This window comes from Miniopterus natalensis, chromosome 16, assembly GCF_054644295.1.
Source record: "Miniopterus natalensis isolate mMinNat1 chromosome 16, mMinNat1.hap1, whole genome shotgun sequence".
Classification (NCBI taxonomy): Eukaryota; Metazoa; Chordata; class Mammalia; order Chiroptera; family Miniopteridae; genus Miniopterus; species Miniopterus natalensis.
In genome coordinates this window covers 33,830,640-33,845,706 of record NC_142096.1, presented here as the reverse complement: position 1 = coordinate 33,845,706, position 15,067 = coordinate 33,830,640, and the positions used below count along the sequence as shown (strand labels likewise).

Here is a 15,067-nt window from a genome sequence, read left to right as displayed (position 1 = left end):
GACTAGCAAAGCTGGGTTTCAAACTCAGGCGCTCTGGCTCCAGGGATCTCTACTCTTGGTATGGAGTAAGTCAACAAAAGGGGGCAGGGCATGATTCTCTTAGCTCTTTTTGTCCTCTTGTCCTTGACTTCTGCTTCCAGTCCATCAGGGTTTGTTTGTGTGTGAGGCAGGATGAAATCCCCTGAGATTTTGAACTTATCTATTCATAGCTCTAGGGAATTATTTTATCAACAATAGCAAGTCAAACCCACAAGCAGGTGTTCAGCCAAATCTGTGTCCTGGGGAATTTGAGATATTTCCAGTGCATCACATGCCTACAGGTGTCAGGCAGGTGACCTAAGTGAATGGAGCAGCTGGGTGGAGACGGGGGCAAATCGGAATGCTCACACCTGTCCAAAAGGGGCAGCTGCTCAACTCCAGCCTAGGGTTCCGGGAGCAGAATAATCCAGTGTAGACAGGCCTTCCCAAAATTTTCAAGAGAATCAGAAATATAGGTAAAATCTCCTGATTTTTAAACATTAGTGATTTTTTTGTGTTAAGAAATATTAGTCTTATTTAACCAATTTTGACAGCTGAATGTTCTATAAAAACTTTACAGATTGTACAGCTTATATATTTTGTACTGAACAGAAAAGTAGATCCCACAGATGCAAAAGTACTGCACCAACCGATCCAAGGTAGAGGCAGATTTAAATCCTGTACAGCTCTCCTCACAGCCAGAGGTGGTCGGTTCTAAGTATAAACTTTGAAACTGTACAAAAATAAGGTTTTGACTTTATTTCACTTTTCGTACATTCAATATGACTGCAAGCTCAGAAGCCGAACTAATAACAGGCCTCTGTGATCAGGAATCTGTCCCCACTCCTGAAAGCAATGCAAACGTCTGTCTGTGCAGGGAACTCTTGGACACCACACTGTACTTGGTGTATTGTGTAGACATGAAAGCAGAGACCAAGAACATTATACATCAAATATAAGGTAGTTGTTATTATTTTTTTTTAAAAAAGATTTCTGTATTTAATAGGGTGCCAAAAGAATTTTGACTTATTAAATAAAATATATTCTAAGTGAACCTAAAAATTACACTTTGTAAACATAAGAATACTTTTTTTGGTGTAATACATCAATCATTTCTGCAAATAGGAAACCAAAAATGTATATAAAGTAGTATTTCTCACCCAGTTGCAGTTATTTTCTCAAATGAGTCAGAGACACTATTTAAACCTAGGACTAACATAACTTAGATTTCATACTTAAGCTATTCAGTGACTCACTAATTCTGCACAACCAGCTTTCTTCTAGAGACAGTGGTTTCTTCATGGTAACTGGGTGAGAACCGGACACATTAAAAAAGAAAGAAAAGGCAATTGATTTTTTTCAGCATAAATCCTAAGCGTACTTTAGTTTGGGGGCATGTTCATCAGTAGATTTTTCATCAGAAATATCCTAAAAGATGTGTTACTTTAGACTTTTCATCTGAGGTATCTGTACCCTCTTGGAGACAAAAGCACATCTCAGGTCTTTCTGTGTCTCTGTTTGGTGCAGGGGAGGTGAGGCCGTCTAGTGCCTCTTTAGAGTCTGTTCTAGAAGGAAAAAATAAGGAGACCAAACATTATTCCAGACTTTTCTGGCACCCAAACCAGCAAAACATACTTTCCTTTTTTCTATAGCACAAGCCAAAAGATAACAAAAATTATAGCTTCAAAGAGCAGTCTAGAGTTCACCCTTATACTTTCATATTTGTGTGTATGTTAAGTATAAAATAATGACTTTTGGACAAAGGAGCTTTGTAGTTTATTTTAAAGTCACAGTACTTAAAAACTCCTGGATAACAAATAGCCTGGATGTTTCAAGTCCTGCTTCCAAGCGTGAGCTAAAAGTGAACTTTTCTCAGACTGTGAGGATGGATTAGGGCATCTTGGAGCCACAGACGTCCTGCCCTACAATTCCAGTGTCATCAGCAGGTAGCCTGCCAATCAAAACTCATCCATCTCCCTCTGCAAATATTTCAACACGGAGTCCATCCCTTGGGTGGAACTCCAGATTTTCTTTAGCACTTCACACTCCCTCTCACTGGCCTGCTCCAACTCCATCTTCACGGGGGCTTTGGATTCCTCAAGCACAACTGGATTACATGAGGCAAGCTCCTTAATGCGACCCATGACTTCTTGGGTGAAGGCCCCAGGCCAGGACACCTGCGAGACCAGGCCTTTTGCATGCCTCCAGCACTGTCAGCTTACGGCCACTGAGCAACATTTCATTTGCATTTGTTCCTCCCATAACCTTGGGAAACATAATGGTGGCACAGCCATCTGGACTCTGTCTAAAGGTAATAAAGGGTATTTGAAACCAAGACTTTTTATTGGCCCAAACCACCTCACAAAGAGGCAATATGTATGGATGCTCCTGGTCCAATGGCTGGGCCATTTGCTGCTACAATAATAGCTGCTTAAACTGAATGAAAGTTTTCATGAAGTTTCTGATAGCTTCTGCCATTTCAGTGCTTTCTCTTTTTCTGCAGCCAACAGTGTTTCAGTTGGTTCCCTGGGTGGACTGCCCTTCCTGCTCCAGCTCCCGGCATGGGGAGCTCAGCACAGATGAGCCTCTCACCCTCAGGGCCCCTCCTCGGGCTGGGCCAAGCCAGGCTGGGGTGGGGCGGTGACACTGCATGGTCATGCAGCTGGCTCTATGTATTAGTGACTTTTTTTTTAATGGCAATATTTTGCAAGCCAAACAGAATCCATCTATAGGCCAACTATGGTTCATGGGCTGCCATTCTGTAACTTCTGACCTGAATGAAAATTAATTGGGTCTCCTAAATGCTATGATTTGAGTAGCATTGGGAAAGTGACCTCATTTCACCAAATATCTTCCCTGGTATGGCCTGAACTTCCGTTACAACTGACTTATCCTCCAAGTTAAAATTGAGTTCTCTACATTCATTTAAAAAAATATGGTGGAGAAAGATAACCTGCTAAAACCCATCACCATACTATGAAAAAAACAATCAGATACTTCAAGTCCTCTTGCTGGAAGAAGACATAGTTCATTCAAAAACTACCTAAATGGGTTGGGCTGAGGGGCCCAATAGAACCGGATTCTGCCTTTGGCTACAGTGCTTCCAACTCCCCTTGGCAGAGACCTCTCCTGGGCCATCTAGTCCTTAGGCCACCTTCCTTCAGTCCACCTGACTCCACCACTTTTTTGTGAAACATGATTTTATTAAGGTCTTTCGGTTGCAAGTGACAAAAAGATCTCAAAGTGGCCTAAATAAGAAAGAGAGAATATATTGGTTCCAAAAACTAGAAACTGCTCTCTGGGGAATGTAGGTGAGATATGGCTGGGTCCAGAATGCCAACACTATGTCTCCAGCTCCCAGCTCCATGTTCCTCTGGGTTGGCTCCATTATTTGGCAGGGTCTCCCAGTGAGGTGGGCAAAGGTGCCAGCAACAGCTCTGGTGTAACTTGTACACACTTAGCAACTCTATAGAAAGAGGATCCCTTTTCCCAATGCCCCCAACAAAATTATCAGAGCAGATATTCTGGACTTGGGTCATGTGTTTATTCCTAAAGCAATCACCATGGTGGGGATACGGGGTGGGATACTCTGATTGGCAAAACCTGGGTTACAGGTCACCACCCCTCACCCCCAGAAGCCAGAATGTAGGACCAACCCCTTCTGAAAATTCTTGGACTTAGAGTCTGATGGCGGGGGGCAGGCCTTCAAAAAAAATTTTTTTTTGAGGGACTGTTACCGTAGAAAGTGGACATGGAAGTTGAGCCGGCAAAATACTACCCGAGATTTCCAGGGAGACCTGGATAGTTACTCAGTTGCCTTGAATTTGACTAATAAGGAAAAGCAAATCCGGTGGCAAATGAAGCAACTTAAAAGCTTTTCTTCCCGTGAAGCCAGTCTCATTAGTTTAATTCCTGCCCTGAGCTCTGGCTCTGCCATTGGGTTCCTGCGGGGCCCTCAGACTCAGGCTGTGCTCTTGAATCTGGTCTTGCAGAGGCGAAGTCCTTCCTGCCTTGCACTGGCTGTGCTGCCTCATTTTCTGCAAAGTGCTCCCGTCGTTCGCATTGATATTGTGACAGCGCAGCCAGCCCCTGCGCAAGCATGCAGAGAGAACAGTTTAGAAACACAGCCTCAGCCTCACCTTCTCGTCCGGGCATTACCACTCACCTTCTCAAAAGACCTCTGTGGCTGCTCTTGGCTACCACAGAAGGTCTAGGCTTTTCATTGTGGCACTGAGAACGCCTTCTGCGGTTTGGGCTCCGCCTGCTCACCTTCGTCTTCCAGCGTAACTCTGTGCGCCTGACGGCACGGCACTGCCGCCCATCCCTCAGCCCTGAACCTCTCCCCTCCGTAGCCTTTGCAGATCCTGCTCTGTTCCCGGCATGCCTTTCCTTCCTTGCTGCCTGCTGTTGGAACCCTACTTACCACAGAGGGAGTTTGGGTTCTTTTTGCTGCCCAGTGCCCAGCGCCACCTCCCTCCTGTTAGAGTGCTGATCTTCCGAAGGGAATTCTCCACGTCTGTGGTCTTGATGGTGGGAACACTGATAGTCAAGGGGCTTTGTCGAGGGAGCACTCACAGCCTGCTACCCATCAGTTAGCCCACGCGGGAAGAAGGGTCCTTGCATCTCCAACAGGAAGGCGTTTTCTACTTTGCTGCCACAGCAGGAGAATGGAAGGTTGTCTGCTCACCTGGCGGCAGCTCAGCCAGTGAGAGGCTATCACAGCTCGGCCAGTGAGAAGCCACCACACTTCCCTCTTCGTGTCCCCCGATGGGCTCTCTGTATCAGTCCCTCCTAACTTACCCCTTTCCTCTATGAGAAAAAAGCTGTCGACAGACTTCGGTCCAGATGGCGGCGCAGGTAAACACGGCACTCGCATCCTCCCACAGACACACCAAAATTACAACTAAACCACAGAGCAGCCATCGTTCAGAACCACCTGAAATCTGGCTGACTGGAAGTCCTGCAACTAGAAGGTTAAAGAAGCAGCCACGTTGGGACTGCCTGGTAGGAGGGGCTGAGGGCTGAAGGGCTGGTCCGACACCCACGTGTGGTGCTTTTTAATTGGGAGGGTATCTTGGCTGTGAAGGTCTACGTGAGGAGCAAGGGGACTCAGCCCCACACCGGACCCCTCAGCCCAGGGTTCCAGAGCCAGGAAGGGAAGTCCCCATCACTTTGGGCTGTAAAAACCAGTGGGAATTGTGGCTGAGTGACATGGAAGCTGCTGGAGTCTCAGGTGTTCCTCTTAAAGGGCCAGTGCAGGGACTTACTCAGACTCACTTCGTCTGAGCTCCAGCATTGGGGCAGCAGCTTGAAAGAATCCAGGGACGTACAGGGAGGAACTAAATTACCTGGCATCAGGGCAAGAACTGAGGGGCAGCTTTCTCCCAGGCAAAAGTGGTGGCAGAGGTCATTGCTCCTGCACTGAACCCTCCCCACCCCAGTGCCGACAGGCAGTCGCCATATCTGAGTTTCCATCAACCTGGCTCACACTGTTCCCCGAGCCCTGGTGACTCCCTGAGCCCCCCCCCCCCCCCAAGCTGTTTGCAGTGTGGTCTTTCCTTATGAATAGCCTGTCCTGGCTCAGACTTCAGACTTTACTAAAATCTCTCAAACAAGCAGCAGCTGGCATCAGCATGCCCCATACCTCTCAATTAGAAGCTCCAGGCCTGGCACTAGCAGATGCCTGCCTTGGTTCACAGCTTTTCCTCTCCTGGGCACCCCAAAGCCCAACACAAGTAGCAGTCATCTGCAAATTGCTCTGTAGCTTGTGTTCGGTGGCCCCAGACAGGGCACAGGCAGAGCCTGACTTTGTACCTCCTGGGAGACCCCAGAGCCAGTGCATCTGTTGGTCAGCTTCAGACTACACCAGATTACAATCCTACCACATTCATGAGCAACACACTCAAGGGGCAGACTCAGAGAGCACCAAAACCCCACTGAAGCAAGTCCTGCTCTATACGGGCATCTCTTGTACAAAGGTTCTTCTGCTGTAGTCACAGCTGGTCTGCACAGCCAATTCACCTGGGGGTCAATCCCTCCCAGTGATGCCAACAGCAACCAAGGCTCAACTACAACAGGACAGTGCACACAGCCCACACAGGGGAGCACCTAGAGTACCCAGATCAGGTGACTGGGGAGACTGAGCCACTGGGCCCTACAGGACACCTACTAAACACAACCACTCTACCAATTCCAGGAGATGTAGCAGCTCTACCTAATACATAGAAACAAACACAGGGAAACAGCCAAAATGTGGAGACAAAGAAACATCGCAAATGAAAGAACAGAAGAAATCTCCAGAAAAAAAACTAAATGAAATGGAAGCAAAAAAACTACTAGATACAGAGTTCAAAACAATGGTTATAAGGATGCTCAAGGAACTTAATGAGGACTTCAAGAAACTTAGTGGCAACTTCAAGGAACTAAGTGACAACTTCAAGCAACTTAGAACATCAGTGACATATAAAAGGACGGGTCAGAAATGAAGCATACACTAACTGAAATGAATAATTTACAGGGAATCAACAGAGTAGAGGATGCTGAGAATCAAATCAGCAATTTGGAACACAAGGAAGCAAACAACACCCAATCAGAAGAGCAAAAAGAAAAAAGAATCCAAAAATATGAAGATAGTGCAAGGAGCTTTTGGGATAACTTCAAGCATACCAACGTTCACATCATAGGGGTACCAGAAAAAGATAGGGAGCAAGAAATTGAAAACTTATTTGAAAAAGTAATGACAGAAAACTTCCCCTACCTGGTGAAAGAAATAGACTTACAAGTCCAGGAAGCACAGAGAGTCCCAAACAAGAGGAACCCAAAGAGGCCCACAGCAAGACACATCGTAATTAAAATGCCAAAGGTTAAAAACAGAGAATCTTAAAAGCAGCAAGAGAAAAGCAGTTACCTACAAGGGAGCACCCATACGACTGTCAGCTGATTTCTCTACAGAGACTTTGCAGGCCAGAAGGGAGTGGCAGAAAATAGTCAAAGTGATGAAAAGCAAGAATCTACAGCCATGATGACTCTACCCAGCAAAGCTATCATCTAGACTGAAGGTCAGATAAAGAGCTTCACAGACAAAAAAAGCGAAAGGAGTTCATCACCACCAGACCAGCACTACATGAGATGTTCACGAGTCTTCTTGAAGGAGGAAGAGGAAGCCCGGCCAGTGTGGCTCAGGGGTTGAGCATCGACCTAGGATCCAGGAGGTCACGGTTCAGTTCCTGGTCAGGGCACATGCCCGGGCTGCGGGCTCGATCCCCAGTATGGGCGTGCAGAAGGCAGCAGATCAATGACTCTCTTTCATCATTGATGTTTCTGTCTCTCCTTCTCCCTTCCTCTCTCTGAAATCAATAAAGATAATTTTTTTTTTCAAAAAGTGATTTTCATGACCCCATTTCACTGAGTTTAAAAAAAAAGAAAGATAAAAAATATGAATAATAAAATGGCAATAAATGCATACCTATCAACAATTAAATATAAAAATCAAAATAAAGGAACAGGCAACCTAATGAACAAAATAAACTGATGAATAAAATAGAACTAGAGGCATGGAAACATGGAACAGACTGAAGAATCTCAGAGGGAAGAGGGGAGGGGTGGGGGGAAGAGATTAACCAAAGAACTTATATGCACATATGCACATCCCAGATAATAGGGTGGTGAAGGCCTGGGGTGGGGCAGGATCTGTGCGGGGGGGGGAGGGGGGAGGGGGGCAATGGGGGAAAGAAAGGGGGGACGTGTGTAATACTCTCAACAATAAAATTTTTTTTTAAAGTTCTCCTTTTTCTTCAAACTTGCTTATGGTTTTGTCAAAATTTGCATGTCCTGAATTTCAGTTCTTTGCTATTCCTGAATAAATTGATTTTTGCTGGTAGTACAATAAATGTTTTATTTTTAAGGGAAAGGAATGACCAATTCCTGCTAAAGAAGCCAAAGGTACTAGTCTTCTGCTCCTCGCCCTGACTTGGCCAGTGGCTGATCATGTGACTTTGCTCAGCCTGTCACACATTCTGTCCTGGGGCTTTGACAGGTACTAAAAGGACATTCTCAGCTGTGAAGGCTGAAGCAGCCTATTTCTTCTGTGTGGGGTTTGTATTCTTCATCCATGGCTCCCTTGATCCTGCCCATCTGGTCATTTCAGCCTCCCGACGATTCTGTGAGCGCCTGAGCTCGTTCCCATGGTTTGCTCTTTTTGTGTAAGCTAGCTGGAGAAGCTTTCTGCTGCTCGCAGCTAAGAACTCTGACTGGCATACCCCTCTTTAAGGTCCCACTTAGATCTTACCTCCCACACAAAGCTTTTCTCCAAGCATGCTCTCCTCCACAGTCCCATGAATTCTCTAACAGAAAAGCAGACCCTTGGAATTGGCTCTGACTTTTAGTTATTTGCTTACAGGCCTGCTCTCCACACCAGACTGGGAGCTCCTTGAAGGCAGGGGCTGCGTCTTAGGTGGCTTTGTAACACAAAGCTAGCTCAGTGCCTGGCACATAGTAGGTACTTCATAATTTTTCATCGAATGGTAAATATGGATTGGGTTGAATGTATGCAATTGTTTCTTTCAGGACATTGCACTGCTTCAGATATTTTTCTCCTATTTCTATTTATTAAAAAGGAACTGAAGACTGAAGGAAAAAGGAAATTATGCAGCTTTTACTACTAACCAAGCCCTGGGTCAGCTGCTTTACACACAGTATCAGGTCACTAAGTATGATTATGATTCCATTTTATTGCTGAGGAAACAGATTCCGGAAGCTCAAGTGACTTTCCTAACGTCACAGAACTGGTAATAGATGGAACAGCTATGACCCCAATGTCCTTTTCATCATTATCTTCTCATGGTGATTCTCTCAACTCATGAAACGTCTTAAAGTTCAGAACAAATGGAAGGAAAAGCAGGAGGTTGAATAATCCTCAGAAGAAAACAACCAGCCCCTGAGAGAGGAGCACTGTCGGCATTTGGGGGCTTAAGTTAAATCTTTTATGGAGTATCTTCCTGAGACTGTCTTCAAGGGTTTATTCATTATGGGACCTTCTAAATTTCAGTTCATTGTAGCCCACAAATGTTTCATGTCTCAATGTTTAAAGCACCAGGAAAGAATCTGGAAGTGAGATTGCTGTGGATGCAGCTATGAGTGCACCAGATCCCAGTCCTTACAAAGCTCCCCATTGGTAGGGACCAAGGCTAATAAAAGCCCCACTCAAAGACTGAGGAATCCTGTATGGACCAGCAAAGGGCTCTGGATACACAGAGCAGGAGGAGGGCAATTCCCAAAATACGTATCAGGAGTGACTAAAAGGATGTGTAGGAGGGAAGGCAAGCAGGGTGGTTAAGAGGGTGCGCTCTGGCCAGCTGCCTGGATTCGAATTTTGCCTCCAGCACCTGCCAGCTCTGGACTCTTGAGCAAGTTTCTGTGCCTTCATTTCTTCATCAGTAAAACGGGAGAATAGTAACGGTACCTACCTCATCAGGTTCTGGTGAGGATTAAGTGAGTTAACGTTTTTGTCTTACACAGCAACCTGATGCCGAGTGAGCACTCTGCGACTGATAAACTAAAGTATAGGATGAGCAGGCAAGGAAAGGTGCAGGAAGGTGTCCCAGCCATGGAACTACTGCTCCAAGTTAGAACGAGTGCATGGCAAATGGGGACAGGGCATGATTCAGGAGGCTGGAGCACCGTGTGCACAGAGGACAGATGGGTGGCAGCAGTGGACTGAGGTGGGGTTGAGGATGCCTCGGCTGGAGATGAGCTAACCTCAGAGGGAAGGCATGTTAGCAATACAGCAACTTTTCCAAGCAGTAACCCCAATTTGGAGACAGAGACGATTGCAGATACACAATGAATGTGGCTTCCTGAGTTAGGGCATGGATAAAAATAGTCTATAGGAGAAAACCTTGGGTGTTTCTAACAGGAAAAACCCAGAGAAAATTATTTTGACATGAATTTTTAACATACACCCATAGAAGGGGAAGGAGGGAGGCCTGTTCTGTTTGAGGCAACCTGCTGACATGTCTGAAGCAGCCATAATAGATAAAGATTGGCACCCAGACTGGCCACAGATATGAACCGTAAATCACAGCTCACTTCTTGCTGTGTACCCCTCAATGAGTCACTTAAGATTTCTGCATCTACAGCTTCTCCACCCTCAAAGTGTGGACAAACCCACCTTTCTCTGCTAAGAAACTCACTCTGATATAAAACACTTAGCAATGAAGAGGGTGCTGTGTGCCTGTTGGGTAATAACACCACATGTAAATATCCGCATAGCCCCTCCCACCACCATATGCAATTCCCAAAGTGATGATTAATCCCTTTTGAAAGCTCTTTATACATATCACTCTGCCTGCCCTTTTCCCAAGGGGCACAGTGGATTAATTCTGAAATTCTCAACAGCCCTAAGACTGTTTAAACTTGTAAATGATGATTTTGTGATTCTAACTGGTTTAGCGTTATGAGGCCTGGCACACCCAGGAGCCACCAACTCACAGAACAGGTTCACCCAGCCCCAGGCACCCTGAAGGATGTCAAGAGGGGCCCCTAGAACTTAATGCTCTGATCATGGGTGTGGAAAGGAAGAGCTGTTTTTTTCTCATTTGGGGAACCTCCTTTAAAAAATTGAACACTTAATCTACATACATTGTAAAAACATTAGATAACATATCCACAATATAGGAGAAAAAACAAATTACTACAGTCCCACCACCCATAGAAATTCAGTTTAAGCTGTGTAGCATAAGTAACTGTTAATATACATATCTTTGCTAATCTGTTGTCATATAGCCTTCCAGACTTCCCTCCTTTTCTCTCTCTCTCCCTGTATACACACACACACACACACACACACACACACACACATATTAGAATATTATTCTCATTCTTATTGGTATCTTCTTATTCTCTAAGTTGTTTTATTCAATTTTTTAATTGGGACCTTTGTGTGCCCCAGTGTTGCTTTATGTCACCATGCTTAATGGCAGACTAGTATCTCACTGTGATATAATGGAGCAGTTGGACCTCTGAGGGAGACAGAAGCCCAACTCAACTGGTTAAGCACCATGAGGGCATTTATTGGCTCACGCAACTGCAAGCGCAGAAGCAAACTTTAAGCGTGGCTGGATACAAGGACTCAGATCTCAGCCTCCCTCAGCCCCTGCCCTCCAAGTTCCTTTACGTTAGCTGCTCTCAGGCAAGCTCTCTTTGCTGTGTACTTAGGTCCTGCCAATCCCACAGCCAGCGGAAGACTACTCTGTCCCAATTGTTCCCATAAAAAGTTCCTGAAGAGAGTCTCATTGGCCCAGTTTAGCTCTGCGCCCACCCCTGAATCAGTCACTCTTCATCCTGTCAGGCTGGAGGGCTCCTACTGGCAGGCCTGGGTACATGTGCCCTCTGTGGAGCTGGGTTAGGGATTAGTCCCTTCCTGCAGCAGGAAAAGAGCTGTTTCTCAAGTAAAGTTGGGATGCTATTACTGTAAAACAAAAAACTGCTAGGCTGACCAAAACATAACGTTTATTACATATAATAACCATTCTCTTTCACTGAGAATTCCGTTTATGCCTGGCACTGTGCTAGTCATTTTACATATGTCGTATAACCCTCAAATAACCCTATCAGACTGGGGCCACTGTCATCATCAGTGTTTTATAGAAATCTGAAGCTTAGCAAGGTTAACTAGTTTGCCCAACATCACAGAGCTAATAGGGGGCAGGACTAGGGCAAGAGCCCAGGTTATCTATCTCCAGAGTCAATCTTTGTAAGGGTTGTACTTTCCTGGGCAGACCACAGTTTATTGGACCAGTCCTTATCCTGGTGGAGCTGAAGAGCTGTTGACGTTGGATACCGGAGAGTGAGCTGGAAAGATAAGAGATGCTGATCAGAGACAAGCACAAATAAAATTAAGATTATAGACAGGGTTGCAAGGTCTGATAATGACAAGGTCTAGGGTATGACCACGGCAGTGGATAGCTGAGCTGTAAGACCTTTGATGGAAAGGAGATCAAGGAACTCAGAGGCCAGGGCATTGGAAAGATTATCTACATGGACTTTGAAATGACCAAAAATTAGTTTAGGAGCAGTGATGGAGAGAATGACAACAAGCCAGGAACCAGAATCCTCAGGAAATAATGGGAGATCACATGGGCCTGGCAAGGACTGCCACCAGGAGGGGCAGTGGCAGTATTATCACCTCTTCACATAACCTTTGGGATTGTTGGTCCTCAGGGCAGCACCAGGCCACAGAACAAGAGGGTGAAGGGAACAGAGAGAAAAAGCTTTTACAACATAAAAGATTGATCAATGGATTTCAGAAGATGCACTGGGAAGCACGGGGCCTGACCCTAGGTAGCAGAGCATGTGAAGAGAGAATTGATTTACGATCCATCGGGGGAGGTGATGGGTAGAGGAGAGGGAGGGAACAGGCATACACTTGTTCCATTCTGATAGGTAATCAAGTTCGCCTATGATGAACTAAGGCTCAAGGCGAGTAAAAACTATGGCAGAAAGAGTCGGGTGTTGCAAATAAAAAGCAAAGTAAGACAGGGTTTTTGATCCCAAGGAGCTTCATAAATGTTAGGAAGTAAAACAAGTACATGAGAAATGGAGAGTGTGAGGTCAGTGACTTTAAATTGAGTAAGTGAGGTTGAGAGGAAAGGATATTCTTATTCAGGTGGCTGATGAGGCCAGGCATTATCCAAGAGCGACAGCTGAGATCTAATTTAAAGAATGGGAAGGGTTCCTACAAGTGGAGAGTTGGTGGGGGACACACATTTCAGACGAAGGAAATAGCATGAGCAAAGATCCGGTAATGGGGAAACACGTGGTGTATTTGGAGGACACGGAGTGACTCATTTGACTGGATGTGAAGAAGTTGTGAAAGACAAACCTATCAGATGAAGAACCAGGGAGGGGTGAAAGATTGTTAGGGGTTTTTGCAGTCTTCCACATGGGGTTAAGCTATTAGTGGAAAGGGGATTTTAAATAAAGAAGACAGTTTGGGGAAAGACAAGTTTTGTTTAGAGCATATTACATTTGAGGTAACTGTAGTACATCCCAGTGGGCAGTGATAAGTTCCCATTTGTATCCTTATGAGAGACGAGGCCTGAAATATTGTATGCATGTGTGATATGTGCATATGCCTGCATTTTTTATACCCTGACTCATTCAAAAAATTATTTGAGTGGCATACACAAATATGCACATCAGAAGTTTTGAAAAGGAGAAATTAGACAAAGGAAAACACAAGGTTGTGAAATAAAATTAAGTTTAAGCCATAAAGTTAACATATAATCTTCATGCCATATAGTCCTGTCAGATTGCTAGAGGCGGACAGCACATGTGGCTTTGAACTTCCTAGCAGCCAAAGCAAAAAGGGGGAGCAATGATTAGGTGTTAGATTTCTAGTGGATGAGAAACACAGGTTTGTAAATCTTCAGGACAGAGGGAGATTGAGGACCCTGGTTTGTATGAGACGGCTCTGGACGGGGCGTCAGGTGTCCTCCTCACCTGGCGTCCCTGTCATTCCAGAGCACGTCCGTCTCGAAGCTAGATGTGGACGTGTGATTTGTTCCGTCCAAGAGGCGCAAGCACAGGGTGCGTCATAGTTCCAAATGCAAGTTTAGGAAGCCCGTACGGAACCCTCCTTCCCCACGCCACAGTGACCGAGGCGGCCAAGGAGAAGGGAATGTGGGGGGAAAGGGAGGCGGGGGGGCCGTTTCGTGACATCCAATGAGACAAGAAGAAAGAGTGGCAAAAAAGAGGAGACAGGACAGTGAAACGCCTAGAAGGGAGACCACGGGAACCACAGGATCTTAGAAACTAAGACGGAGGCTTTTCCAAAGGGAGAGCCTTAGAAAGATTAAATGCTCGTCCACAGCCACACAACTAAAAATTGGTGGAACTATTACCTCAGTTCAATTGGTAATGACGCACAGCCGTGCTCTTGGCTGCTTCGCGTGCCTCTCCTGAGGGAAAGGGAACGACAGGCCCCACCACCTCCCAGCTGTGTCACCGAGGGCACAGTGAGCCCACAGCTGCTCACCTATAAAACGGACAGTATGGTGAGGAGAGGGGCCTGTATTGTCCACAGTGTACAAAGGTTCATGGCTCTGTGCTTTGAAGACCTGGGATCTGCAAATGTGACATGAATGTTCGTCTTTACCTTTTGAACCCAGAAAGGGGAAGTGGGGCTTCAGGCATCCATTCCCAGGAACCGCGTATCTCCAGGCTCCGCAGGCCACAGAAGGCCTGGGACCCAGGTCTCTGGCAACGCTCACGTAGCCTGCATGAGGAGAATGAAACGAAACCACAGTGCTCGCCAGCATCCACCCTGCAAGCTCCAAAGGACAATCTCTTGGCAGGAAGGGAAGATAATCTTTTATTCCTCAACCCCTTGGATTCCAGTTTGAGCCAGAGCCCTGTTTTATGAAATAAAAGCAGTGATCCGGCAAAGAACAATTTTTCAAAAATTGAGGACCTAATAACGAGAAATAGTACCACACCTCTCAAATGTTCTATCTAGGCGCTGCCTAGGGGCTCAAGCCCAGCTCTTTTGTCTAAGGCTGTGGCTTGAAAGTCATCTGATAGCCAGGTGGTGACTCTGTTGTCTCTAAAGTCTGTCACGCTGTCTGGCTTCTGTCAGTGGCTGCCAGCTCACTCCATTCACCCTCATTCTATTTAACTCCCCATGTAGGCAGGCTTTGGGAACTGGTAAGTTTTTGGTGCTTGTTTGCAAGAACATTTTGTATTAGATCAGCCCCAGAATGGAAGATGTGTGAAAGATAACTTAAACCTACTATATTTTCAGGGTGGGCCAAAGTGTTCACCCCATCTGCACTTGAATACTTCTAGAGACCAAAGAGCACACTACCTATCACATAAGAGTATTCTTTCAAGCAGCATCTCCACTGAGGCCATGTGTACTCCCACCTGCAGGCTTCGCCACTGGAGTGCCTTCTTCCTGAAACCCTTCTCCCCCTACCCTCTGCCAATACACTGTCTCCCCTATATATGGGAGCCCCTCTCAATATAATTTTATTCAGTTTAGAGTTTATAC

General features: G+C 45.8%; 1 pseudogene; it reads right to left on the bottom strand.

The window, feature by feature from the left end:
* Nucleotides 1-1,976: 1,976 nt before the first annotated feature.
* On the bottom strand, nt 1,977-4,340 carry LOC148091365 (chromodomain Y-like protein pseudogene; annotated as a pseudogene).
* Nucleotides 4,341-15,067: the final 10,727 nt, after the last annotated feature.